Source organism: Melanerpes formicivorus, unplaced genomic scaffold (assembly GCF_026170545.1).
Source record: "Melanerpes formicivorus ecotype bairdi unplaced genomic scaffold, bMelFor1.0.p_v2 SCAF_24, whole genome shotgun sequence".
In the NCBI taxonomy this organism is placed as follows: domain Eukaryota; kingdom Metazoa; phylum Chordata; class Aves; order Piciformes; family Picidae; genus Melanerpes; species Melanerpes formicivorus.
The window spans coordinates 13080245-13107006 of NW_027142376.1; the positions used below are offsets into that span (position 1 = coordinate 13080245).

Here is a 26762-nt window from a genome sequence, read left to right on the forward strand (position 1 = left end):
ATAGGTGCTCATATCATCTTGCAAGCCAACAGAACTTGTGCTCCTTTGAAAATACTCACTCTGCATGAGCAAAGGCCTTTAAATGTTTTTAATGCCACTCAAGAAGCACATAAATATTTTGTTATGGTCAGCCCTATTTCAGACAAATAAACTACCCACAGCGACCCCCAAAGACGCTCCCATCTTGCCCAACAATCAGCGTGGGGCTGATGTCTTCTCTGAAGGTTGGCCTTTTGATCCATTTGCTGTTCTGATCCCTCTTTTTCCCCTCCTCTTTAGCCCCTGCAGAAAAAAATAGTGAGGTGATTTATAGATGTATTTCAAGGCATTTGAATATTTCCAGCCAGCTACCTCATCCCTGCTACCTTTTCTGACAGCTGCTGTGCCGAGGGCTCCCAGAACAGACTCAGGGCATATAAATCCTTGTCTTCACCCCCAAGAATGGTTTAAAAGGAATCACATTCTTCTTATAGTATTTCCTTGTCTTGTTATTTTCTTTGTTTCCCTTGTGCAGATGGCAGCATTAAGCCCACTAGAGAATGAACAAACATCAATGAGACAGGGCAAAGATGGAATATGCAGCAGCTCTTTCCCAATGTTTTAGTGACAATGCATGCAAGGATGCCCATGGCAGCAGGCAACACACACATGCACATCAACTGAGAAATACCTCCTAAGGTGGGTAAGTTTTTGAATGCCCATTCAAGCTCGTGGTGCACATGCTCTCCTAGCAATTTCATACAGTGGTTGCCTCCTTTCTGTAACAAATGGAGATGCAGTCAGAGCCCAGGGGAGCAACAGGCTGGGAACACCAGAAAGTTAGACACGGGCTTTGTTGTGAACTTCCAAATTAAGGACTGCTTCTAATTATAAAATGCATTACTCAGCTATTAAAGGAATTGATTCCTTGATGGCAAGGAAATGAAAAGGAGACACGTTTTGAACAGAGACAGAGAGGGAGAGATGGTATCTATCCCATCATTAACACTGCACCGGCTGAATCCTCCCTTCAACACTTTCTGCTTGCACCTTGTCTGAGCCTAGCCATTTGTCAAGGATGCATCCTCTCCTGCTGCAGCTGCAGAGATGCCATTGCAGCCATTTGTCAAGGATGCATCCTCTCCTGCTGCAGCTGCAGAGATGCCATTGCAGCCATTTGTTGAGGATGCATCTTCTCCTGCTGCAGCTGCAGAGATGCCATTGCAGCCATTTGTTGAGGATGCATCCTCTCCTGCTGCAGCTGCAGGGATGCCATTGCAGCCATTTGTCAAGGATGCTTCCTCTCCTGCTGCAGCTGCAGAGATGTCATTGCAGCCATTTGTCAAGGATGCTTCCTCTCCTGCTGCAGCTGCAGAGATGCCATTGCAGCCATTTGTCAAGGATGCATCCTCTCCTGCTGCAGCTGCAGAGATGCCATTGCAGCCATTTGTCGAGGATGCTTCCTCTCCTGCTGCAGCTGCAGAGATGCCATTGCAGCCATTTGTCAAGGATGCATCCTCTCCTGCTGCAGCTGCAGAGATGCCATTGCAGCCATTTGTCAAGGATGCTTCCTCTCCTGCTGCAGCTGCAGAGATGCCATTGCAGCCATTTGTCAAGGATGCTTCCTCTCCTGCTGCAGCTGCAGAGATGCCATTGCAGCCATTTGTCGAGGATGCTTCCTCTCCTGCTGCAGCTGCAGAGATGCCATTGCAGCCATTTGTCAAGGATGCATCCTCTCCTGCTGCAGCTGCAGAGATGCCATTGCAGCCATTTGTCAAGGATGCTTCCTCTCCTGCTGCAGCTGCAGAGATGCCATTGCAGCCATTTGTCAAGGATGCTTCCTCTCCTGCTGCAGCTGCAGAGATGCCATTGCAGCCATTTGTCGAGGATGCTTCCTCTCCTGCTGCAGCTGCAGAGATGCCATTGCAGCCATTTGTCAAGGATGCATCCTCTCCTGCTGCAGCTGCAGAGATGCCATTGCAGCCATTTGTCAAGGATGCTTCCTCTCCTGCTGCAGCTGCAGAGATGCCATTGCAGCCATTTGTCAAGGATGCTTCCTCTCCTGCTGCAGCTGCAGAGATGCCATTGCAGCCATTTGTCAAGGATGCTTCCTCTCCTGCTGCAGCTGCAGAGATGCCATTGCAGCTCTCCAGTTTCATTAAACAAACACGAGGGAACTTTGGTGAGACAATGACTCAAGACCAAAGCCAAGGCAGGAGACCAGTGTCTGCAGCAGGAACCAGTGGCTCTCCAGATACTTTCTCTGCCCTCTCTGACCCCTTCTTTTCATAGTCCTCCAAAACAGGGGAATGACAGCTGGGAGTTACAGAACTTGTTTCTCGTGCAAGGCTGCCCAGACAGCACCCAGCTCTAGAGGCTTTCATGGCCTTGGTAAAGGAGGCACAACCCTGACAAGGGGCAGACCAGAAAGCTGAATTTTCCATGAAGCTGTGAGCTAAGAAACCCTACCCTGCTCTCCTCCTGCCAAAATATTCACACACACAAAACAAAACAAAACAAAACAAAACCAACCATCCAAACGAAACCCAACCAAAAAAAGGCCAACTTTAAAAGAAAATGTTAGCAAAAATCTGGCTGATAGCACAGTTTTTGAAAACTGTGAGTGCCAGACTTCTCACTGCAAAGAAATGTCTCCCTGTGAAGTAAACATTTGTGAGCAGCAAGAGTATTTCTTGTGATGGAAAAAAGTATTTCCCATGGAAATGTCTAATGGTGAAAACAAGTCTTTCTCCTGAGGAAGCATGGGCAGAAGTGACTTCAGTGCTTTGCAAACTACTGTCCCCTTGCTAGGCACAGGAGCAGGGTGGTTCCCAGGAGGGGCTCTGCCAGGGCTCATCAGCCCAAAGCTCAAAGCCCAAAGTGAGGAGAAAGTTCTTCCCAGGGAGAGTTGTTGGCCATTGGAATGTGCTGCCTAGGGTGGGGGTGGAGTCACCATCCCTGGAGGTGTTCAAGAGGGGACTGGATGTGGCACTTGGTGCCATGGTTTAGTAGTCATGAGGTGTTGGGTGACAGGTTGGACTCGATGATCTTTGAGGTCTTTTCCAACCTTATTGATTCTATGATTCTATGATTCTATGATTCTATGATTCTATGATTCTATGATTCTATGATTCTATGATTCTATGATTCTATGATTCTCTGCACAACCGCCTCACAACAGCCACTGAGGGACACAAGGGACAAAAGTAGTGGTAGAGTGCATTCCATTCTGGCAATATCACATATGCAGCAGGTAGTGACACAGGTATCACATGCATGTAGGGTTTGAGGATGCAATGGGAGAGATCTGGGCAGCCATGGGTGGCTAGTTAGCAGACAGCAACCACCAGCAGGACGAGAAACATTAGTAGCCGTGAAGCACAGCGCAAAAGCTTGCCAGTGGCTGGTTCAGGAGGTGGGAATGCTGTTAAAAGAAGGGTAAAGGAGCTGCTGATGGAAAGAGGACCAAGAAGAAGCCCAGATGAAAGAGGCTCTGCTGGGGTGTCAGCATGCACAGACACTCCTGGCAGCCAGTTGAGCCACTTCTCTCATCCAAACACTTGCTGCTGTCACATCTGCTCCAAGCGTGAGGCCAGCTGCAAGAGGAGGTGAGGGAAGCTGCAGGAGCATGTCAGTGGGCTGAGGGGGAGCACAGGAGTGTGGGCAGGAGATGTTCACTCTCTTGCAAGCCTGTCATATTAGCTCTGCAAGGCTGCTAGTCAAACAGCAAGAGGTTCCCAAGTTTTTGCAAGGAGTACAACGAAGCACGGTCAGCTGACTCATGTTTTGTACATCGATATTTCCCCTTCCCTGACTACAATGGTAGCACTGCTTTGGGGTCATCTGTACCTGGAATTTTGACCATCACTAGTAGCAAAGAGCAACATTTTTGTTGCTTCTGTCACGACTGGAGCCCAGTTTTCCTTCATTTTCTATCTGAACTGCGTTAAGTATCAGAGAACTAAGAGGCGCCTGGGTTGCTGGAGTTCTTGTATCATAAAAACCTCGATGCTGCCCTCTGTCAGAAATGCAGCAGTACTGGTCCTAACTCTCTTGTCCTTACTTAACAAGTACTGTGTGTTCTTTTCCATAGCTCACCTTTTAACCATAAATCCCCCTCATCACATCTGAGCCTGCTCACGAAGGCGAGGAGATGATCCAATTGCTTTCCGCTGCACTGTTTCATGTGCTAAGCATCTGACAGTGATTAATAACACACCTCAACTGCTCTGCTATTTATGGTGACAGCTAACTTGAGGATGACTTAATGAAAAGAAGATATATTGCTGCCCAGGTGAAAAAAGCATCATCGTGCTGTTAGTGTTTGTGTTTAGTGTAATTTAAGAACACAGGGAAGAAGGCACTTTCAAATGCTGATGAATCTAGATATCAGGTAGTGATAGGACTAGGGGGAATGGAATGAAGCTGGAGGTGGGGAGGTTCAGGGTAGATGTGAGGAGGAAGTTCTTCACCATGAGAGTGGTGAAGCCCTGGAATGGGTTGTCCAGGGAGGTGGTCGAGGCCCCGTCCCTGGGGGTGTTTAAGCCCAGGCTGGATGAGGCTCTGTCCAGCCTGATCTAGTGTGGGGTGTCCCTGCCCATGGCAGGGGGGTTGGAACTAGATGATCCTTGTGGTGCCTTCCAACCCTGACTGATACTATGATACTATGACAGTGTGCAGGATAGCTTCCCATTTCCTGAAGGCCAAATTGAGGGCAAGCCTCCAACGTACACTGGGGGCAAGACAACCCCCTCAGTCTGGCACAGGCCCTCCAGCTGGTGAAGCTCAGTCCCATGCAGCATGGTTGTAAAATGTGCTCATGATGGTGCTGTTCCTCCCACCTGTGTGAGGTGCAGGGCTTGTGCCGTTTGGACCTCTGCCCAGGGGCGGGTTTAACACATCAGCAGAAGTGATTGCCTCTAAAGGGAGGAATTACAGGTCTTAAAAACATTATCCATCAAATAAATGGCTAAATCCAGAGCTGGTTGTTCCCAGTACAGTGTGCTGTAATAGAGCAATCAAAAAAAAAGAGTGCCCTTGCAGGGGATACTGCCTAGCTAAGTCACTCCTGTGCCGCTTTTTCCCTGGCACCATGTCACTCAGGCACAGCAGTCAATCTCTGCAAATGTGTGACAGCTGTGGAGGGGCACAGATTGCCAAGAGGGTGATGAGAGTCTCTGTTTTCCATGTGCCACAACACACATCTCCTTTACACTCCTGCTGGGGTCACTAACATGCAGCCCCTTCACCTCCCTATCACGAAATGCTATGGCAGACCACACTTTGCAGGCGACCTGGTCTGCAGCCAGAGCAGGTCTGCACGAAGAGGCCGCTTCAGACAGCATGACCATGCTCTCCAGCATGGGTTGTAAAGGCCAGCAGCCAAAAGAAGGAAATCTTCACTTGTAAAACACCACATTTGGTGGGGAGCCACAAGCACAAAGCATCAGGATGCATTGCTTTTCAGGCAGGTGTTGCCCCCGAGAAGGTGCTGAGGTCCAGGGTGATTTTTCCTGGACATTAGCTGAAGATGCCACAGATACCACTTGATTTCACAAAGAGTCATGGAAACTCAAGAACAGTAATTCACCAGGGAAATCAAAAGGAGTAATTAAGAGAACAGAGTTATTAAAAATGTATCCTAAGAGATCCTGTACGTGACACCTGCACTATGTGGAGAAACATGCCTTTACCCACACCAGGTCTGGGAAAAGCTGCAGCCACAAAGTTGCCATGGTTACAGATGCACAAAACTGAGAGCAATGAGGTGTCCTGCTCTGCCACGACCACAGCATACCTCCTTGAGCTGCAGCTGTTTAACTGACCCTGAATAATGCAATTGAAAATGAAAGAGTCCTAGAAAGTCCATATATACATATTCAAGGACATAAAAGTAGGCATATAATATATGGACATTGCTGTGGGGCTGTGGGGAGGCATGCATGCTGTTATTGGACTGCAAATTGAGGGGCTTATTGTGTAGCCCTCATCCCATGGCCCAGACCTCTGCTTAGATTTGTTTATATCACCCTCTGTCTTAGAGATGCCTGCACTTTGCACACTGATGTGCATTTGTGAGCGTGTGTGAGACGTGGTTGGAATGCATCATAAACCCTACTCACTAATTATCACATGCTAACGACGCAGATTAACCGTACATCAGTCTCCATCAAAAGTAGATTTCCTTTGCATGCAGGGTACCAGATACAACCTCATGTGGCCTGATCGAAGTAGAATAGTGTGGAATGGAATGGAATGGAATGGAATGGAATGGAATGGAATGGAATGGAATGGAATGGAATGGAGTGGAATGGAGTGGAATGGAGTGGAATGGAATGGAGTGGAGTGGAATGGAATGGAATGGAATGGAATGGAATGGAATGGAATGGAATGGAATGGAATGGAATGGAATGGAATGGAATGGAAAAGACCTCTGAGATCATGTAGGATAGGATAGGATAGGATAGGATAGGATAGGATAGGATAGGATAGAATAGAATAGAATAGAATAGAATAGAATAGAATAGAATAGAATAGAATAGAATAGAATAGAATAGAATAGAATAGAATAGAATAGAATAGAATAGAATCGAATAGAATAGAATAGAATTAACCAAGTTGGAAGAGACCTTTGAGATCATTGAGTCCAACCTATCATCCAACACCATCTAATCAACTAACCATGGCACCAAGCACCCCAACCAGTCTCTTCTTAAATACCTCCAGTGATGGTGACTCCACCACCTCCCTGGGCAGCCCATTCCAATGGGCAATCACTCTTTCTATGAAGGACTTCCTAACATCCAACCTAAACCTCCCCTAGTGCAGCTTGAGACTGTGTCCTCTTGTTCTGGTGCTGGCTGCCTGGGAGAAGAGACCAACCCCCACCTGGCTACAACCTCCCTTCAGGTAGTTGTAGACAACAAGAAGGTCTCCCCTGAGCCTCCTCTTCTCCAGGCTAAGCAACCCCAGCTCCCTCAGCCTCTCCTCATAGGGCTTGAGCTCCAAACCCCTCCCCAGCTTTGCTGCCCTTCTCTGGACACCTTCCAGCAACTCAACATCTCTCCTAAACTGAGGGGCCCAGAACTGGACACAGGACTCGAGGGGTGGCCTAACCAGTGCTGAGTACAGCAGCCAGGATGCCATTGGCCTTCTTGGCAATGGTGAGTGTGTGATAGCCCCTGAATACACTTTCCATGCTGTTTGGCTGACATCGGTTCTAGCGATAAAAGCGTAAGAAACCACTGAGGGGTTTAACGTCATAGTATTTACTGCACATGATAAAGAAACTGGATTTTACTGTCTGAGTGCATTCCCAAGGACATTCTGGTACACAGACCTGTTTTGAGAGTAGTGGTAGTAAAACCCAACCTCTCTTTTCAGTTTGTCCAAGCGGTTGCCACAGCAAGCTTTGCTGGTGGTATCTTGACTCTGTAAGCAAGTCTACAGGCAAGGAGATGCTGTTTGGAAACACAGGCTGTATCTACCCCATGCAGTGCTACAGGCTGGGGTCAGAGTGGCTGGAGAGCAGCCAGGCAGAGAGGGACTTGGGGGTGCTGGTTGATGGTAGGATGAACATGAGCCTGCAGTGTGCCCAGGCGGCCAGGAGGGCCAATGGCATCCTGGCCTGCATTAAGAACAGTGTGGCCAGCAGGAGCAGGGAGGTCATTCTGCCCCTCTACACTGCACTGGTTAGGCCACACCTCGAGTCCTGTGTCCAGTTCTGGGCCCCTCAGTTTAGGAAGGAGTTTGACTTGCTGGAATGAGTCCAGAGAAGGGCAACAAAGTTAGTGAGGGGCTTGGAACACAGCCCTGTGAGGAGAGACTGAGGGAGCTGGGGCTGCTTAGCCTGGAGAGGAGGAGACTCAGGGGTGACCTTATTGCTCTCTACAACTACCTGAAGGGAGGTTGTAAACAGGCAGAGGTTGGTCTCTTCTCCCAGGCAGCCAGTACCAGAACAAGAGGACACAGTCTCAGGCTGCGCCAGGGGAAGTTCAGGCTGGAGGTCAGGAGGAAGTTCTATACAGAGAGAGTGATTGCCCATTGGAATGGACTGCCCGGGGAGGTGGTGGAGTCGCCATCACTGGAGGTGTTCAGGAGGAGACTTGACAGGGTGCTTGGTTACATGGGTTAGTTGATTAGGTGGTGTTGGATGATAGGTTGGACATGATGATCTTGAAGGTCTCTTCCAACCTGGTCTATTCTATTCTATTCTATTCTATTCTATTCTATTCTATTCTATTCTATTCTACAGTAGGAAATAACTCAGCTGAGGGCAGAAGCAGTGCTAGGTCTTATTTCTTGCCCTGAGGTTCTCATTCCACAGGACTGTATTGACCCACCTTCCCTGTCTTGGTCCCCAGAGAGCAAGTATCTTTCCTGTGGGAGTGAAGAGACTGTTCATCACTTGTTGAGCATGGATACATGTGGGACAAGCAAACTCCATACTCGTACTTTTTATAGAGATACGGTTCCTAGCTGTGATTTAAGGCTTCCTGAAGGTGTGCACATGGAGGTGCAGCAACTTCCACCAAGCCACAGCGTCCATTGCATCTCAACAGCAGTGTAGTTTAGAGCTCTCCTGAGTTAAGGCTATCCCTCAGCAGATACAAATGGATAGTTGGCCTTGATTCTGGGAAAATAAAGTGAAAGATAAACAGAAGCCTTTTTGCTCAAAAAATTGAGCTTTCTTTCCCGTTAAAATGAAATAGATTTGTAATTCCAAAACTATGGATATGAATATGCAAGATTAAAAGGCAACGTAATTCTCCTTGGAAGCACTGGAGACACCTGCACTGTAGATAATAATGCATCATAACAGAACAATGCAAGTGGCAAACACCAGATTCCAGTAAATCTTTAACAAGCAGTGGTTTGTAGGCAATGAAATTACTGACAGCATTTGGCTCTAGAGGATTATGACTGCTGGGCTGGTAATCAGACTCAAGATTTACATAAGCCCTAAATAGGAAGGGAGTCATTTGCCTACTCGTACATGATTACATCTTAGTTGTGTCACACTGCCATCTTGGCTTAATTTCCCTAGAATTAAGGTGAGCAGGGTCTGTAATACCTGCAAGTTTCTCAGTGTGAGTTGTGCTGCATGGTGCTCTTGCAACTCCCACACAGGAGCACAATTCCCTTGGCCTGGAAGGGCCAGTCCATGGGCTTCTGTGGCAGCTGAAATGGGTACCAAAACCTCAACTTTCAGCTACTGGGGCTCTTTCACCCCAAAAAAGCAAGGCCTTGGAACCAGTCTTTCCTCCATGCTACCCAGTCATTTAAATTGTACGGAGGATCAAGCTGCAGCTATGCTGCTCACACAGGTTCTTGCTGCTTGTGCCAGCCTTGTCGCTTTGCCAGCTCTTCGAGACATCACTTTCCACTTGAATTGTTCCATTATCAGTAGGGGGCATTATTGTCTGTGGCTGCAGAGAGAGACCTGCCTGGGGTGACTTATTTTATTCTCATGGAAACTGTTTCTGTGAGCAAATTGCTTGGTGACTGGAGAACTAAGCTCACTTTGGTGGGAAATCCTACCAGGAGTTAATGATCCTACTATCAAAGGCACAGCTGAGAGCCTGGGACCATGACTATCATACTTACACATCAAATCTACTCTCTATTTGAAGAAATCAGCTGTAGCACAAATTTGTCCATAATCAGATGTTTATAGCTCAGATGAGTTTTGCATACACAGTCTTTGCTAGACCAAATATTACTATGTCTCATAAGAATTACCAGAAGAAGAGGAATATAGCCACCAAGTCTAACTTCAGTGCAGGTATGCCTTTGCATGACACATCATTTTTGTGTGTGGAAGATTAAAGCTTCTTCATGTCCATACTGGTGTTACTCAAGGTAATCACTATGCTCATGGGCAGATGTTCTTCTGATACAACCTTTTTACACTCCACACAGTGGGCTCTTTAGGTTTTCTCTGAAGAAAAAGGAAAGACACCTAGTGGGTGCCTGAAGTAATGTGTGTTTGTTATCATCCACCTCGCTCATCACAACACCACATGAGTCAGTGTGCCTGTGACTAGGAGTTGCTGCTGCAGTGGTGCTGCCTGTGGAAAACACAAAGATCAAGGAGAGAGGATAGTTGTCAAATCTACAGTTTAATTCTAAATGGCACAAAAGGAGGAGCTTAATTTTCTATACCATTTCAGACGTGGAGCAGAAGTTGACACCATGGAAATCATTTTAATGATCGAAACGAGAGAGGATATGTCACCTGTGGGTGAGGGAGCAGGGGCAAAGCAGCTGTGGTTCACAGGGGGATGTAACTATGAGGAGACAGAGTGGCTTTGGCTGGAGGTGAGTTTTCTGTCAGCACAAAAATCAGGGGGGACAGGCAGAGCACACTCACAGACAGTGATGCTTTGTGAGAGGAGAGAAACCACACCATCCGAGAGCTGCTCTGCCTTTCTCTGAGATGAATGCACGGAGCCAAAGTCCCTGCCCCAAATACACAGACAAACGTTATGTGGTTTTGGTTAAAAGAAAAAGCCAGACCAACCAAACAAAACCCCCACACCAAACAACAAAACAACAACATCATTACAGAAAAACAAAACAAAACAAACAAACAAAAAAGGGGGGAAATTAAAGAAAGAAGGGGGCAGGGGGGTTGGAATATTGTGCAGGGAGCTGTCGCCTGGAGACTCTCCAGGGAGTATAAATTCTCCAGTAAACAAGTAGTTAATTGGTGTTACAGCCTTGAGGTCCTCTGTTCCCAGTAGTGTGAAGCCCTATTCTTTGTCTTGTTTTCTGTTTCTTTCCCTGTGTTGGTTAGAAATTGAGCTCCTAGCACCATACTTTCTCAGCAGAAAGGCTCTGACAAGGGGAGCCAGCTTTACTGATGAAATAGGGGTTTGCTAGGTGTAGCCCTCACAATTCACTACTCTCTTCAACTCCTGCTATACCTAGGGCTGCCACCAAGGAGATCACGGTTCTAGTAAGCTGTGAACAAGAGGACACAGTCTCAAGCTGTACCAGGGGAAGTTTAGGTTTGAGGTGAGAAGAAAGTTCTTCACAAAGAGAGTTGTTAGCTGTTGGAATGGGCTGCCCAGGGAGGTGGTGGAGTCACCATCCCTGGAGGTGTTCAAGAGGGGATTGGATGTGGCACTTGGTGCCATGGTTTAGTAGTCATGAGGTGTGTGGTGACAGGTTGGACTTGATGATCTTTGAGGTCTCTTCCAACCTCATTGATTCTATGATTCTATGAATTCACAGGGCCAAATATTCCCACTTCAAAGTAATGCCACACAAGGATTGACAGTGGTGATGCTTGTTTTCTGCCTGGCTTGGATCATGGTCACCCAGAAAATGAGGACAGCCCATTTTCCTTCTCGGTCATGATCAAGCCCTCAGAAAAGGAGGACAAGGGGGCATTTGGTCATGGGCACTTTGGGCACTTGACAAGAAAGATTTGAACACTTTGAACCTGGTGCCAGCCAGTCTACCTGTCTGAGGACAAGACCTTTCAGAGGAATGGTAGGAGAAAGGTGGATCTACCAGCGCTTTCCCAGGAGGAGGGCTGTGGGTATCACTGAGCAAAGGAATCAGCCATCACACCCTCCCTCACTCTCATGAACCACAACATTTGTACTTGCGTGAGAACAGCAAATTGATCAACACGGAAGGAACCTCTCTGGAGCAAGATTGCAGTGAAAAGCAAGGGAGGTTTTAGCATTAGGTTTGATGTTTCCTGTTGGTTTTCAGAACAGACACAGCCCTCAGCTGCAATCAGTGGGAAGGTGCAGTCTCGGAAGGGGGTATAACGCCTCTTCATTTCAAAGCCATGCACTCTCAGATGAAGGTGATGAATGTTAGGCTGTGCTACACTGGAACAAAACCCACACTGTACAAAGAGCAGCAGCGTGGACTGCTGTCACTGGCTCAACTGTCAGGTGAAGCAGGAATCTTCTATGCCTGGATCTCATACCTTGAGATGCAGAACAAGAGGACACAGTCTCAAGCTGCACCACGGGAGGTTTAGGTTGGATGTTAGGAAGAAGTTCTTCATAAAAAGAGTGATTGACCATTGGAATGGGCTGTCCAGGGAGGTGGTAGAGTCACCACCACTGGAGGTGTTTAGGAAGAGATTTGATGGGGTGCTTGGTGCCATGGTTTAGTTGATTAGATGGTGTTGGATGATAGGTTGGACTTGATGATCTCAAAGGTCTTTTCCAGCTTGGTTAATTTTATGCTATGCTATGCTTCTAACTAAATAAAACATTTTCTTGCCTAAAGCTTCCTGAAAAATAGGGCATGTACCCCCAAAATCATGCATGAATGAAGGGCATCATAAGTAATTAGAGGTGCAGAGGGGAACTCAGAGAGTGAAGATGATCCGCAGCAGAAATACTCTTAAAAGGGAAAAAAAACAAAACAATCAGAAATTCCTTCTTGGGTGATGGGTCAGTACCAATCTTAACAATCACTCAGGATTTCAGACCTGAAAAACATGGCTGAAGAGAGACTCTGCAAAGGACAGCTCCTCTCAGTGAAGGTCAGATGTCAGCAGGTTAAACTTCAACACCTGAGCTAACCAGTGAGGTGGTCACCTTCTCCAATGAGGCATCCCAAAATGCATGTCCAAAAATGGAAAGCAAACGTTCTGCTAACCACAAGTTGGCAGAAAGCATTGTTAAAAATCCTGTCCCTACCAGAGCTCATGAATAAAGGAGAGAAACTCTTTGGAGAGAGAGGCAGAGTCTATGAAAGCCAAGGTGAATCACATTTTATATTTGTTGTCAGCAGCCTGAAGTGTTAACCACTCTTTTATTTTGTTGCAATCAGCCACATGTAGAAAACAGGAACTTACTCATCTCTGAAGACCAACTGGACAGATGGGCAGAGTCCAATGGGATGGCATTCAACAAGTCCAAGTGCTGGGTGCTGCACTTTGGGCACAACAATCCCATGCAGAGCTACAGGCTGGGGTCAGAGTGGCTGGAGAGCTCCCAAACAGAGAGGGACCTGGGGGTGCTGATTGACAGCCGCCTAAACATGAGCCAGTAGTGTGCCCAGGTGGCCAGGAGGGCCAATGGCATCCTGGCCTGCGTTAGGAAGAGTGTGGCCAGCAGGAGCAGGGAGGTCATTGTGCCCCTGTACTCTGCTTTGGTTAGGCCACACCTTGAGTACTGTGTCCAGTTCTGGGCCTCTCAGTTTAAGAAGGACATTGAGACACTTGAAGGTGTCCAGAGAAGGGCAACAAGGCTGGGGAGAGGCCTTGAACACAAGCCCTATGAGGAGAGGCTGAGGGAGCTGGGATTGTTTAGCCTGGAGAAGAGGAGGCTCAGGGGTGACCTCATTGCAACTACCTGAAAGGTGGTTGTAGTCAGGAAGGGGTTGGCCTCTTCTCCCAGGCAACCAGCACCAGAACAAGGGGACACAGTCTCAAGCTGCACCAGGGGAAGTTTAGACTCGAGGTGAGGAGGAAGTTCTTCACCGAGCGAGTCATTCGGCATTGGAACGGGTTGCCCAGGGAGGTGGTTGAGTCATCGACCCTCAGGCGTTCAAGAGGGGATTGGATGTGGCACTTGGTGCCATGGTCTAGTCATGGGGTCTGTGTTGATAGGCTGGACTTGATGATCCTCGAGGTCCTTTCCAACCTAAGTGATACTGTGATATTGTGATAACAAGAGCCATTTCAAGTAACCACTTGCTGATGTTAGCTCTGTTTCTTGAGCAGTAGCAGGAAGCCCTCTGGTACTGAAACCCAGCTTACAGCAACCTGGTACTTTTAGCAGTAAAACTTAAGAGGTATTTTATTTAGCTTGTAAAATCAGGTGCTGAAGATTTGGCAAGGTCACATTTGCAGCCTTTGCAGCCTTAATCCCTCCTCTTGTAACTACAGACTGGAAGTGGCCTCTACACATGCATAGTTTCTGGGAAAAGGCAGAAAGAATAGGTAGGACATATTATTATTAAAAAAAGTGAATTGCTAAATTATATTTCACAGTACATAAATAACAAAGTAAGAACCAGCTGCATCAGGCCAAATCAAAGGCCCAAATTCACAGCTTGGGTTGCAACAGCCTGATGAATGCACAAATACGTTGCACACTATTCACGTCTCTTACCGACTAACTCTCACAGAAGCAGGACACTGTCCCATGTTCAAGGGATTCCTGTCAGCAAGGATGGGAGGATAAAAGAAGTTGTGGTGATAGGAGCCCCTCTTTATGGAGAACGACAGCTGTGAGGGTAGGTTCAAGGCACACAGGACCGAGTCAGACATCAAAGAGGCAGAAACTTCATCAAATATGTAGGCTATTCTCAATGACAGGGACACCAAGCACTGAAGATGGAGGGATTCTAATGACAAGACGTGGTTAGCAGACCTCATATCCATCCCATATGGAAGAAGACTGATTAAATGCATAATATTCTCCCCGTGTTCAAGTGATCCTCCCTCCCATGTCCCCCCGGTGGCAACAGCCAGCATTTCTCTTGCCACTTCCACATCCACCTCTGAGTCGTATTTTGCTCAGTGCAGAAAGGAAATGATCTCAGAACCTGTATAATGTTTCTCATGGGATCCAGGCCCATGTTCTCTCATTTTCTGCCAGACAGCTGTCCACCTCAGTGGTTAGATGCGTGCTAGTGTTGTCATATCAAATGCTTACAGAAGAGCAGAAATAGCACAGCATCATCAGTTCAGTAACTGAATGACAAGAGGTACTAAGAGTGATGAATCTTTCCTACCCAGACAAGAAATGATTGATTTGAATAATTGCCCAAGAATATTCACATGACACTTGAACACAGCCACTGTCACGATTACCAATGTCTCTCATCCTCACAGCAAGCCCAGAACTGGCAGGAGTGTCTCAGATAATTTATACAGCAATGAGATTTTCACACTTTCCCAGTTCTGGGTAGTTGCTAATATTTCAAGAGACATATAAGGGAGCCTTCATAAGCTTTTGGCACATCTATTGATGCCAGCTGTCACTGAATTTCTCCATTTTCCGCTCTTTTATTCATTGTCACTAGTAACTACCTATTTCTTCTTTACATTGTGGATTTAGTCATGGTGAAAGTCTTTTTCTGTATTTAAGAGGAATATCTACTTGATATATGAATCACTCTACAGTTCTGAGGGAAAATTCCTTGTTTCTCAAATCTCTCAATAGCTTGCCTGCTCCATGTTGCTAAAGAAGTGAGTGGCTGAAGAAATAAAGTGCTTGCTTATCTAATTGTGCTGCATTGCAAACCAAACAGATCACAGTATCACAGTATCACAGTATCACTAAGGTTGGAAGAGACCTCAAGGATCATTGAGTCCAACCTGTCACCACAGAACTCATGACTAGACCATGGCACCAAGTGCCACGTCCAATCTCCTCTTGAACACCTGCAGGGATGGTAACTCCACCACCTCCCTGGGCAGCCCATTCCAATGACTAATGACTCTCTTGGTGAAGAACTTTCTCCTCACCTCCAGCCTAAACTTCCCCTGGTGCAGCTTGAGACTGTGTCCCCTTGTTCTGGTGCTGGTTGCCTGGGAGAAGAGACCAACCCCTTCCTGGCTACAACCACCCTTCAGGTAGTTGTAGAGGGCAATGAGGTCACCCCTGAGCCTCCTCTTCTCCAGGCTAAACAACCCCAGCTCCCTCAGCCTCTCCTCATAGGGCTTGTGCTCAAGGCCTCTCCCCAGCCTTGTTGCCCTTCTCTGGACACCTTCAAGTGTCTCAATGTCCTTCTTAAACTGAGGGGCCCAGAACTGGACACAGGACTCAAGGTGCAGCCTAACCAATGCAGAGTACAGGGGCACAATGATCACTCCAAAACCAAGCAGAAGTTGTCACTCCATGATGAACAGGACAAGAGCTATGCTCCCTGTCACTTTGCCATTGTGCTAGCACAGATTGCCAGATGCCGCTCACTTCTGCGGTCAGTGGAGTCTGATGGCTAGCAGCAGAAACCAGGGGTCAGTGCCCTGGTTGTGGGACTGGTGAATCTTTTTGTTCTTTTAATACCACTGTGAAACTACTGGATAACTTTGGCTGACATTCTAAAAAGGCTTTTTTTCCACTATTTCTCTCTAGAACAGCCATGTTTGCTTACTTGTTTAACGGCACGCGTTCATTTTACCTTGTTTTACCTGCAAGAAGGGAAAAAAGTCTTAAACTTCCTAGGCAACACCAGCAACTACCCAGTCCTTGGGCTCAAGGAGTAAAACACTGGGATCAGAGCTGCGCATTCAGAGCACCAAGTGCCTTCACTGCCTCATAGACATGAATCACTTCAGTGGCAGCGGTGCTCAGCAGCAGATACTTTCATTTCTTTTTTCACTGTTGCACGTGTTCAACATCAGCGTAGCTACTGATCATGATACAGCTATGACTGGCGCTCCAAAGAAGGGTCACTGCTTGCGTTTTCCAAATGAGAGACAGTTCAAGGAAAGGTTGCTCTTCAAAAAACAAAGTATCCCCTCCAAACAAATCGTAGAATGATACGGACATGGATGGTCTCTTCGGTGAATCACATGAACTCCTAAGGGAGGTTTGGTGCATGTAGCATTTCCAAAATCCCTCCTTCAGCTCTCTCTGCTGCCTGCATTTTGAACACACCAGGCTGATGTGCAGAGTTATATGCTGCCTTTAGTCCCAGATGGCTTCACTGACATTTTTGGCTGAAGGAGTGTTCTTTGGCAGGATGATCATGCAGCAGAACACCCTGCGGATGTTGCTTATTAGCTTTTACAAGACTTCAATCGCTGATGTTCATCCAGGTTTACTGCCCGGTCAGCCCACACGCTTTGCTGAGCTATGACTACATCAGAGGCAGGCTGCCACATCCTTTGGGCTTTGTGTCCCCCTGTCCTCACCTTATAAAATTTACAATGCTGGTATTTCTAAAAATCTGCTCAGATCACTCACAGCAGGATCCTGCCAACAGCTTGTGTAGATCACAGTATCACAGTGTCACAGGATCACTAAGGTTGGAAGAGACCTCGAGGATCATCGAGTCCAACCTGTCACCACACACCTCATGACTAGACCATGGCACCAAGTGCCACGTCCAATCTCCTCTTGAACACCTCCAGGGATGGTGACTCCACCACCTCCCTGGGCAGCACATTCCAATGACGAATGACTCACTCGGTGAAGAACTTTCTCCTCACCTCCAGCCTAAACTTCCCCTGGCACAGCTTGAGACTGTGTCCTCTTGTTCTGGTGCTGGTTGCCTGGGAGAAGAGACCAACCCCTTCCTGGCTACAACCACCTTTCAGGTTATTGTAGAGGGCAATGAGGTCACCCCTGAGCCTCCTCTTCTCCAAGCTAAACAATGCACCTCTCTGTCCTGGCACAGAAAGGTTAACAGCACCGGTGCCCACCAAATGTTCATTTGTGCTGCACACACAAATGTCGTGAGAACTGAGGGAGAGTGGAGGCAGTAGGTAACAGACAAAAGGGCTGAGGAAACATCACACAGAAACAGACAACAAAGAAACTGGGTGATCTTGTTGGCTTCAGCTGAGTAAGGATTAGAGTGCTGCAGTCCAGCATGCTAATGTTTATGAGCAGGCATATCAGCGGCTCTGCTGGACTGGGATCAAGCCCTCTGATACTTTCTTATACAAAGAAGTGTCACACACAAAGAGACCTATAACCCAAGTGCAGAAGGTGAGGTGAGGAAGGATGAAGTGGGAACATTTCAATGTTTGCCTGAGGTTAGAGATACAGCTATTGGAATGTAAAAAGGGCTCAGCTGTTGTAGCTCCTAATTGGGTGCCCATCCTCTGCTCCTGTCTCTGAAAGACAATGTGTTCCCTGAACAGTTATATCAGAAGTGATTCAGGCAATGTGTGTGGTACCATGTTGAAACTTAAGTTTGAGCCAGGCTTCTAGGTGACCTTACAGCAACTGACAGTGTCTTATAGGTCCCATGTCATATCTAACAGCCTTGTGCAGATGTCTTGAGCAACATAAAGCATCTCAAAGTGGCACTAGGCACCTATGTCTGGGCATCTGAAACGACTGTCTCTGCCGTTAGCACGTTTACACTGCCTTCACTTGGCATCTCCTGTAAAACCTTGGATTAAGGAAAAGACTTCTCTACCCCTTACAGGCAGTAGAGTCAAACAGATGCATGTCTACAAACCTCTCACTCTAGGAATAACGAATGAACTATTTTGCATGAAGTGTTTATCAGATTTTTCTCTTCCCCCATTGCAGGTTACGCTGAAGCAGACGACCATAAATCACTGCAATCCCATGAATATTTCATAGAAACACATTTCAGCTTATGAGTTGTGGCTTTGTTTTTTTCCCTTGAATGATCATGTCTGTGTCTTTGGGCATTTGTCTGTGGTATGTCACTCGTCACTTAATTCAAAGTACTGTAATGTCTGGGGTTTGGACTGGACTAGCTCATTAAACACTTTATAACAAGGAAGAAAAGTCGCACTGTAGATGAATATGCAATGGCATCCTGGCCTGCATTAAGAACAGTGTGGCCAGCAGGAGCAGGGAGCTCATTCTGCCCCTGTACACTGCACTGGTTAGGCCACACCTCGAGTCCTGTGTCCAGTTCTGGGCCCCTCAGTTTAGGAAGGAGGTTGATTTGCTGGAACGAGTCCAGAGAAGGGCAACAAAGTTGGTGAGGGGTTTGGAACACAAGCCCTATGAGGAGAGACTGAGGGAGCTGGGGCTGCTTAGCCTGGAGAGGAGGAGGCTCAGGGGTGACCTTATTGCTCTCTACAACTACCTGAAGGGAGGTTGTAAACAGGCAGAGGTTGGTCTCCCAGGCAGCCAGCACCAGAACAAGAGGACACAGTCTCAGGCTGTGCCAGGGGAGGTTTAGGCTGGAGGTTAGGAAGAAGTTCTATACAGAGAGAGTGATTGCCCATTGGAATGGGCTGCCTGGGGAGGTGGTGGAGTCACCATCACTGGAGGTGTTCAGGAGGAGACTTGATGGGGTGCTTGGTGCCATGGTTTAGTTGGTTGGGTGGTGTTGGATGATAGGTTGGATGTGATGATCTTGAAGGTCTCTTCCAACCTGGTCTATTCTATTCTATTCTATTCTATTCTATTCTATTCTATTCTATTCTATTCTATTCTGTTCTATTCTATTCTATTCTATTCTAGTCCCATGAAAGGGTCCACAGATTCATCAAGGTCTCTTCCAACCTGGTTTATTCTATGTATTCTATGTAAGTTTTAGTCCAGGTTTCTTCTCACAAATGCTTTGGGATAATTAAAAATTTTAATTAAAATGATGATGATGATGATGATGATGATGATGATGATGATGATGATGATGATTGCTGTAGATATTAAGATGTGGGGCCAGCATTCTGGAGCGTTTCTAAGGTAACTCACAAACCTAATGAGAAACGGAGTAGATGGGATCTCTTGCAATGGATTTCATTAGTATAATAGTTATTGGGGGAAAAAACAAACTCTGGAAAATGAATCTCAGAAGCCTGAGCTTTGTCTTATCAGTCCATGGGAGCTCCACACTACAATTCATAGAGACTGTAATAAAATTAAATGTAGAATAACAATGAGCCCTTCTGAAAACCCTCAGTTCTTGTGTATGTCTCTTATAACAGAAGTTAATTCGCTGGATCATTAGCTTACAAAATCAGCGAAACAGGAGAAGAGGCTGGAGGAAGGACTAGATCTCAGGTAGTGATAGGACTAGGGGGAATGGAATGAAGCTGGAGGTGGGGAGGTTCAGGCTGGATGTGAGGAGGAGATTCTTCACCATGAGAGTGGTGAGACCCTGGAATGGGCTGTCCAGGGAGGTGGTCGAGGCCCCGTCCCTGGAGGTGTTTAAGCCCAGGCTGGATGAGGCTCTGGGCAGCCTGATCTAGTGTGGGGTGTCCCTGCCCATGGCAGGGGGGTTGGAACTAGATGATCCTTGTGGTCCCTTCCAACCCTGACTGAGACTATGATACTATGATAAATTTTAGTTCCCCAAAATGTCTGTCAGCTTTTCAGGGGCAGACATTTGAACAGTTAAAGCTTTCCATGAATTTCCTGCACGCACGTCTAGCAATCCTGCCACTCTGAGAGCATTTAATTATGCATACAAACACCGGCCAATCTGAGAGATGCTACCAAACCATGAATTGTCTCCCTCATTGACTAAAAGCACTGTATGGGTGTGCAAAAAGGGAAGCTCCCAGGCAAAGTCAAAAGACCCACTGACTTTGAGAGAAGCTTGGCCAAGGAAATGTGCCGTAATCATGTGTGTCCCTGTTCTCAGCCCATTCAAACTCTTGTATCAAGCTTAAAATGTTCTCAGTGATTTATTCAAGCAGTAATATTTTTGGGGTTGCTCCAGTAAAGTTTGACCTTACCAAACCCCAGCATGTGAATGTGACCTGCTGCTGCTGTAACAGTTTCTCTGGTAGGAAGGAAAATTCCACTGGTAAAGATGCTTGCCATCTGTGAGGCTTTTCTGGCAGATTTGAGGCCATGTACTCATAAAAAGGATGCTCGCTCATTGCTTTACCACATTATGTTCTGAGTGGAGGAAATCAAGAGGACAGTGAGTGTGGGCAGCACCACGGAGGCTCATGGGCAGAGAAAAGATGAGGGTCAGGGAGGAACCCTGAGCGACAGGGGAAGGCAGTGGGAGGACAGCAGAAAAGTGAAGTGGAGGCTGAAGGAGATTTGGGAGAAGATGAGGAGCAGGGGATGAGCCACGCAGACAACCGGGAGCAGCAGAGGGATTAAGGAAACTGAGTAGGGATGCAAGGACTGGACAGCCTGGGGAGAAAGCTGCGAGGAAAACCACTGAACTGAGGTGGGAGCAGAAGCGATGGGGAGCGGCCAGAGGGTCTGTACTCAGAAGCCCGGCAGGCGGCACCCCGTCAGGCAGCCTGTCACCCAGGCACCCGCAAACTACAGCCCCCAGAACGCCTTTCGCTGCCCGGCACCGAACATGCGCAGCGCCCGCCGCGCTCCCGAGCACGGTGGGTCCGGGGCCGCCCGCTCTCCCCTCCTCGCCGTCTGGCACCGGGAGCGTCGGGAGCTGCTGCTGGCGTGGCCCCGGGCGGACAGCGCCCGCCTGTCAGGAGGGGACGGTGCCGCCCGTCGAGGGCGGCGAGGCCCTGAGGAGGCGTAGGGACGGTGGGGCCGAGCCGAGCCGAGCCGAGCCGAGCCGAGGCGAGCCGAGGGGGAGGTGTCTGTCGTTGGCGGCAGGTGAGGAGGGGAGGGGTGGCTGTGGAGCCGGGGCGCCCGGGCCGGACACCCGGAGGGGTTGCTTCGTGAGGCCCGGTGGCTGCCGCCTCTTCCCTAAAGGGAAAGTAGGAGAAGGGGGAGGTGGGGGAACCGGCGCGATGTTTGTCGTGGCCGGCGGCGACGGGAGTGTGGAATGACGGAGGGAAAGCCGCAGGACTGGGGATCGCACGGCTTGGACGTGGAAATCTTTCTGCTCCAACGCCGGGGAGCAGAAGCGTTGCGGGACGGTCGGAGGGCGGGCAGCTGCCCGCACCGCAGGAGCGCCGTCCAATTACAGCGCTGATAACCTCCCTAGAGGTCAAAGATGCTGCAGGTTTAAACCCCCAGAAAAAGTACAGATGTAGTTATGTTCTCCTGACAATTTTCCTTGTCGGCTCTGTGTCTTGGGCGCCCCCATACACACCTGTCTTCGGCTGTGAAAGCTTGGCAGTCCTCGTGTGTTTGGCCCCGGTGGGTGCGGATGCTGAATTGATCACATCCTGCCTCTTTTAATGAATTGTGTGCTGACTAAGCACGGTGGGAAAGCTTCTCTTACATGTGCCAGTTTGGGTGCATTGCACACGCAGGTTCTAAGCTCAGTCTTACCTGCCTGCTTCTGTCCTCCCACTTCTTTCCAGCCCCTCTCGACTAACCTGATGTTTAAATGTGTATTGAGATAATGGCTGTTGCTTTGGAAATAATAAATGAAGGGGCATACTGTTCTCTGCTGATGAGAACAGTGACTGTGTCTGAACTGGGAAAGGCAAAAGAACATATTGGTGTTCTCACATCAGTACCATAGTTGGATAACTATTGACAAATGCTTTTAAATGAGGAGAGGCTGAGGGAGCTGGGGTTGTTTAGCCTGGAGAAGAGGAGGCTCAGGGGTGACCTCATTGCCCTCTACAATAACCTGAAAGGTGGTTGTAGCCAGGAAGGGGTTGGTCTCTTCTCCCAGGCAACCAGCACCAGAACAAGAGGACACAGTCTCAAGCTGTGCCAGGGGAAGTTTAGGCTGGAGGTGAGGAGACAGTTCTTCACCGAGCGAGTCATTCGTCATTGGAATGTGCTGCCCAGGGAGGTGGTGGAGTCACCATCCCTGGAGGTGTTCAAGAGGAGATTGGACATGGCACTTGGTGCCATGGTCTAGTCATGAGGTGTGTGGTGACAGGTTGGACTCGATGATCCTCGAGGTCTCTTCCAACCTTGGCGATACTGTGATACTGTGATACTGTAAATGGTGATTGCTGATTCAGGAGACTCGGTTGACTCTGGTAATAAAGCAGTAACAGCTCATTTTAATAGTTTCTCTAAACACTTCAACCCATAGTTTGGCTTGTTAGATCAAGCTTTGACTTAGCTAACAACCAGAAGAGCACTTATTATCTGGGACAGCCTTATCCCCTAAACCAACCTGATGTCTGTATGCTAAACACATTGACCGTAAGCCAGGGTATTTATTTTGCGGTGTCATTTCAGACACACAGTAAATACCAGATGCATGAGCTAGATACAGGAAACCTGCTTTGCAGTCTGCTTTTGTGCAAGAGTGCATTTTGAATAGTTTATTATTGCAAGGTGGCAGTTTTACCTGGAGTCTCACTTTTGTCTCTTAATTAGCTGTCATCAGTGCTGAGTTCAGCCTCTGACACTTGTGAAGCGTGCCATGAATGTGCCCTCTAGGTGCATGGTTAATGTTTTGGGACAAATTACCTGGAGCCCATCCTCTGTTAAGCAGTGTACAAAACTGATTTGAGTATATGGCAATTTCTGAGTTGCATCTCACTGTGAACTTACTGAGACTTGCTTCAATCATCTGAAAGGTTGGTGTCCTCATCCCCCTTGTTCTCATCCCTTTTGCTTAAAAATTGTTGCTTTAAAGCCTTCAGGAAGTTCAGTTGGTTTAAACCAGTCCCTGTGACAGCGGCCCACGTTCTGTTGCTGTTCCCCAGAGTTCTTAACATATTCGTGTCTGTCCTGTGCTCTGACATAGAAAAGTCCTTAGGAGTCCTTTTAAAAGGTAGCAGTTTAGGGATCCTCCACTAATAAAACTATCATTGTGTCCTAATAAATGGAGCCAGAGATGACTTCTCAGCAGAATATCCTTTCTACTTAAAATTGCTTTTCCATATGGAGCATCTCTAGGCTGTGAAGGAGCAGATTTTTCTAGGAAGTAGTAGGAGGCAGAAAAGGATCATGAAAAAGAAGTTGGCACAAAGGAGAGCATTTAAACCATAAAGTTAGAACCAGATGAGAGCTTCTCGGCTGTGCAGACAAAATTTTGCCTTCTCACATTGCAGGACAGTAATTTCTTCAGCGGTCATCTAAGATGGTCACAGAATTCAGTTTTGTAGTTCAGACAAAGAGGCAGGACAGGCCCATAAAAATCATTGTGGACTAGGAAGGGCAGGTGGAGTTTTGGGGAAAATGGGTGACACCTCCCCTGTGTTGCTGGCTACCCTCCTGAGGAACCCAGTGTCTGTTCCTAAGGGACAGAGGGCTGGCACAGAGGGCTCATATTGACAGCGATTCTGCTGTGCTGGATGAATACTTGGTATGAAACTCTCCTTCCTTCATCTTCTGTGGTAGGATGCGTTCCCCCCCTCCTCTGTCAGCGTAGTACCTGTTCTGACACTGTTCTGCCTTCTTCCCCCTGCAACTCTCTCTTTGGTCAGGGAGTGAGCTGATAGGTGTGAGGTCCAGGAAGAAGTATGTTTCTTTGCCCTCCAAGCACACAGACTCTGCCTGGTGGCATTGGCATTGGAAAAGCAACTGCTCACGTGGGATCATGCTAGGCAGCCCTCAGTTCTGCCTGTGTTTGGGGCAAGCTGTGAGAGGGCATTGAACTCGGTGTGGTGGGATTTAAACTGTTGAGTTTTCAAAGCCAGTGACTGGATGCAGTCTGTGCCTGACCTTCAGTTTTCATTAGCTGCACAGGTCACCTGTGCAGAGGTCAGATTCTCCTCTGTGATGTCATTAGGTGTTTAAAAAACTAGCTTCATCAGTCCTCTTTAAAAGCTGATCTGCTCTGATAACAGTGCCTGCTGGTTCTTTTTAAGGAACCTGTCACTTTTCCTTCTGTCATACAAGCAGCTTCTGCATTTGGAATACAGTTTCAAGAAGGACTACAAAATATCCACCAGTCTTGAGTAAAGATTTGTGTATTTGGCTTAGCAGCCACTGAGCACTTCCAACTGCTTTGGACAGTTACGAAGAAGACAGGGTCAAGCTAAATGCAGAGTTGAAGGGAACACCTTCATATTAAAATAGAGATATTTTTTATTGCGTGCTTGAAATACAAAATTCACATAAAGAGTTAGAGGAGTAAAGTAATGAAGTTTCCATTCTCCTGCTCGGGAATTTCCTCCTTTAAGAGCTTTAATGGTGGAAATGAGCAATTACAGAAGAACTTAACCCTCATTTAGCTACACACAGAATGTCAGTTTGTACTATGAAGGGCACTTCACCACCTTCTGACTGCCAGGCTGTCCAAGAATTGCAAAAGAAAAGTTCGTTTTAAAACTCTACAAGAGAAGTTCACAGAGCAGGAGTTCCCCAGGATGATGCCAAAAATCAGCTGAAAAGCACCAAGTAAAGAACAGCTTCCAACAGGCATCTTCTGGAAGAGATGGGGAAGTTTGGTTGGCATCAGGTACACAAAGACCAACCTGGGCTTCTGAGTCACGTAATGGGGGGCAAAATCTCCTAGCAGGGATGAAGGATGCCATGGAAATGGAGAACATGCAACCTCTGTAGGTTAAAATTAGAGTAATAATAAAGGGGGGGAAAAAATCACATTTTAGTATCCAGATGACTTGATGATGCCACTTCTCCTCCTGGGTGCTCTAAAGGGCCAAATCTATTTTCTGTGAGAGGCATTTTGTTTAGTCTGGAGAAAAGGAGGCTGAGGGGAGACCTTGCAGCTCTCTACAGCTGCCTGCAAAGAGGTTAGAGCCGAGTGGGACTGGTCTCTGCTCCCACAGAACATGTGACAGGACAAGAGGGAGCAGCACCAAGTTGCATCAGGGGAGGTTTAGGTTGGACATGAGGAACAATTTCTTCACCAAAAGGGTTGTCAAGGCCTGGAACAGGCTGCTCAGGGCAGTGGTGGAGTCCCCATCTCCGGCAAGGTTTCAAAGCTGTGGAGATGTGCTGTTCAGGGAGATGATTTAGCACCAGACTTGGTAGAGTTAGAGAATGGTTGGACCTGATGATCTTAAAGGTCTTTTCCAACTAAAATGATTCTGATTCTGTGATACACCTGTGTGTTGAGGAAGTCTTGATGATAATAAGGTCTTTGTGACAACGGACCAAAGATCTCTTTGGCTTTCAGTGCCATTTAGAAGTTCATTAGCTTTTAAAAGGATCTGACTACACTGTGTTCACACCACATTGTGCATGTACCTGTATAACCTGTATGGTGGTGGGAAGAAACCAGATGAAATAGTGCAACACAATTTCACTCTCTTTCAGGGGTCTGAGAAGTAGTTGTGTGCTTGTGCACACTAGCAGTATCCTGGGGAAGCAGCCACTGTGTGACATACTAGTCATTCATTCTATAATGGTGTATGCAGGAGCAATGTTCTAATTTACTGATTTCTTTGATGTTTTATGAACAGATGGCATTTTTAGTAAGGTCTCTTAATTGTGTGAGAAATTGATAATGGCTGATGCTGGGGAGTCAGAAGAGAAGCAGTCAAAGTGAGGCTCCCGTCTCCTCTGCTCTCAAATGAGAGGCAGCCCTCTGCAGCCTCATTTGTAAGCTGCTATCATTTTAGAAACCCTTGAAATCAAGAATACTCACTGGTGGCCTCAGCACAAATTAGGAAGTTGGTGATTGCTCTTGATTAATTGAACTGTACTTCATGAACCACTCATTCACTACATTACAGGGAAAAAAGCCCTGGGGAGGCTGGATGTTAGGGAGAAGTTCTACGCAGAGTGATTGCCCATTGGAATGGGCTGCCCGGGGAGGTGGTGGAGTCACCATCACTGGAGGGGTTCAGGAGGAGACTTGATGGGGTGCTTGGTGCCATGGGTTAGTTGTTTAGGTGGGTTGGATTGGTTGATGGGTTGGACGTGATGGTCTTGAAGGTCTCTTCCAACCTGGTCCTGTCCTATTCGATTCTATCCTATTCGATTCTATCCTATCCTATCCTATCCTATCCTATCCTATCCTATCCTATCCTATCCTATCCTATCCTATCCTATCCTATCCTATCCTATCCTATCCTATCCTATCCTATCCTATCCTATCCTAACATGGCTTGTTGTAGGACCCAGTGCACTGTCAGTTTTCATAGGAAAGCCCATTGCTCTTTGATTCCTTCTCACTTTCTTTTGGTTTCCTTTCCTTCCTTTGTTTCTGTCCCTTTCACCAGGCTTTTGGCTTGACTTTATTTATATGCTTTAAGCACCTGCCTAAGTGTTTGCAGCATAAAATGTAAGTACCTATTTGCACTGTAACATCAAAGGGTCTCACTTCAAAATTACAACTTTTCCTTTGAACGAGAAGGGAAAAGAAAAGGTTCTTGGTTGCTGTGGTGATCAGCGCTGTATAAACACTTGTAAATAAATAAACAGCTTTGA

The 26762-nt window shown here is 47.3% G+C and overlaps 1 protein-coding gene across 2 annotated transcripts in view; it reads left to right on the plus strand.

Moving 5' to 3' along the window:
• The window catches only part of POMGNT2 (protein O-linked mannose N-acetylglucosaminyltransferase 2 (beta 1,4-)), a 62075-nt gene that overhangs the window by 4758 nt on the left and 30555 nt on the right, over positions 1-26762 (plus strand). Inside the window, exon 2 of one of the 2 annotated variants that reach the window (XM_068152948.1) lies at positions 515-678. The gene's annotated coding sequence lies outside the window, so the exon portion shown is untranslated. Of the gene's footprint in view, positions 1-514; positions 679-20948; positions 21156-26762 lie in introns of those variants that run through there. The other variant, XM_068152946.1, reaches the window with a different exon arrangement.